General features: G+C 41.8%; 1 protein-coding gene across 2 annotated transcripts in view; it reads left to right on the forward strand.

Moving 5' to 3' along the window:
* CHAF1A (chromatin assembly factor 1 subunit A) overlaps positions 1-2,716 on the forward strand; it is a 37,495-nt gene that overhangs the window by 12,056 nt on the left and 22,723 nt on the right. The window lies entirely within an intron of this gene.

The following is a 2,716-nucleotide window of genomic DNA, read 5'->3' on the forward strand; positions in this document are numbered from 1 at the left end:
GAGCCACACCCAGCTATTTTTAGAGATGGTATCTTGCTTTTGTTCAGGCTGATTTTGAATGATTATTTCATTAATGATAATTTTGATGCAATTGTATAACCTTTGGAATCTTTGGTTTGGCTCTGTGCCAAGTGAGCCCAGATTGCTGGGACTTTTTCCTATATAATTGAAATGATAGGAATATCAAATTCTCTATACTTAAAAAAAATAATGGAAATCACCTTTGACCCCTTAGCTCTCCCTGGAGGTTGCCATTATCATCCTATTATATTTTGTTACATTTTTCACTGTAGTGTGTGAGAGAGAAATCCCTCAGTGGGACGGTGCCTGTGGCTCAAAGGAGTAGGGTGCTGGCCCCATATGCCAGAGGTGGCGGGTTCAAGCTCAGTCCTGGCCAAAACCTGCAAAAAGTAAATAAATAAATAAATAAAAATGTGGAAATCTGGATATCAGAAAGCCCCCAAATTAAACAAACTGGAAAAATATGTATTTATAACTAATGTGACAAGAAATTACCTTTACTATGTAAAGAGTTTATAAAAATCAATAAAGAAATAACTTAGGCTCGGCACCTGTGGCTCAAGTGGCTAAGGCACCAGCCACATACACCTAAGGTGGCAGGTTTGAATCCAGCCCAGGCCCGCCAAAAACAACAATGACGGCTGCAACCAAAAAAAAGTAGCCAGGAGTTGTGGCAGGCGCCTGCAGTCCCAGCTACTTGGGAGGCTGAGGCAGGAGGCTCGCTTGAGCCCAGGAGTTGGAGGCTGCTGTGAGCTGTGATGCCACAGCACTCTACCCAGGGGGATAGCTTGAGGCTCTGTCTCAAAAAAAAAAAACTTAAAAAAAAAGTCCCTCAGAAATACACAGTATCATTTTGTTTCCTTACATAGGATAACTATAACTGTTTCTTTGTCACTAATGAGTGTCTTGGATAGTTTTTATATTGGTATGGAAAGATCTGTCTGTCTGTGGTGGGAATACACTGGTTTAGTCATTGACAGGGGTGGGTATTTCTGCTGTTTTTATGCTTGGCCGCCCTGACAAAATGATGATTGTAATGAGTTTCTTTTCACATGCCTATATGCCTCAGGCTGTTGTTATGTAGAATGAGTTCTTGCCAACTCTTGGCAAGTATGCCTTCATTTTCCCCAACTTCCACTCCATACAGTTGGATCCATTTGGGGTTTTATCTTTTCCCCTCTGTCTTAGCTCATTTGCCATTAGCCACTTATCTGCTCTGGGCTTTTGAATTTAGATGCCCTTAGGTATAAAGATCAGAGTAAATAAGTTTTGAGAGGTTTCTCTTGGGTTTACATCACTGTGCCTTTTAGAGGCACTGAATTTCTTGGTTGGTTGGTTTGATTGCTTATAGTTTACATCTGTACCTTTTAGAGGTTAGATACTCTTAGGTATAGAATCAGAGTAAATAAGCTTTGAGAGGTTCCTATTGGTGAAAAAAAAGTGCAGGAATTTTAATATCCAGACATAGTGATTTCTGTCTTAACTACTTGAGATGGCTGATTTTTGCGTTTTAGCTTCCTTCTGGGATCCTGGATCCTGTTTTGGCAGATGAAGGTGCTGTCTGACTGGGCTCCAGATGGGTAAACCTTGGTAGTGTTGCATGTAATTTTGAGAGTGAGACCAAAAAGTCCTTCTGAATGCTTAGTAAAGCAAAAGAGAACTGATTTTAAAATAATAATTGCTCTGGACATTGTATATTATTAAACTGGCCTCAGCTACTCACATCATCTCTATTAGTCTCAGACTAGCTGAGATTCACATATGGGCAGGACTGAATAAATGTATTTTCCCCCAATACTTGCATGCAGGAGTCCACCATTCACATTCCCTGCTATAATCTTTGAACACAAAGGGCAACAATAGACATATAGAGATACGGTGCAGCTTACAGATTCTGTTGCTAGATCCTTCAGTATGGGGGTGAAGTCCACAGACTTGGCAGAAAAAAAGTGGATTCTGGAGAGACAGATACTCTTTCTTAAGCATTTGGTAAGATTGCTTTAGGCTGGAGTTCTGTTGCTACAAGCTCAGCAAAGATTAAGAACTCTTATCGTGGATGGTGCCTATGGCTCAGTGGGTAGGGCGCCAGCCCTATATACCTAGGGTGGTGGGTTTAAACCTGGCCTCAGCCAAACTGCAACAAAAAAATAGCCAGGCGTTCTAGTGGGTGCCTGTAGTCCCAGCTACTCAGGATGTTGAGGCAAGAGAATCGCCTAAGCCCAGGAGTTGGAGGTTGCTGTGAGCTGTGTAACGCCATGGCACTCTACCGAGGGCAATAAAGTGAGAGTCTGTCTCTACAAAAAAAATAATAAGAAGAACTCTGTCCCAATCATAGTAGTGACTGAACTCCTGCCAACACGGGAGACATGCTTTCCCATCTTGTCCTTCCAACATGCTGGAACCAGAGGTATGAGCCACCATACTAGGCCACATAGCTTCTGAAAACTGCTCAGTCCTCTCCTAAAGGAAGGGTTTAGTCCAGAGAGAATTCAGTGGGCCCCAAACCAGAAAGCCGTCCTGAGTTAATCTGAAGTTTCATTCTGTAAGAAGTCCTCATCAAGGGTTTCACTTTCCTAGATAAATCACTTTACACAGTGGTTTTGTCTACCCATGAGACTGTTGCAAGAAAAGTGGGCCTTTAGTCCTTCAACTTCTTTTTTTTTTTTTTTTTTTTTTTGAGACAGAGCCTCAAGCT

Source organism: Otolemur garnettii, unplaced genomic scaffold (assembly GCF_000181295.1).
Source record: "Otolemur garnettii isolate 467f Iridium unplaced genomic scaffold, OtoGar3 scaffold00029, whole genome shotgun sequence".
In the NCBI taxonomy this organism is placed as follows: Eukaryota; Metazoa; Chordata; class Mammalia; order Primates; family Galagidae; genus Otolemur; species Otolemur garnettii.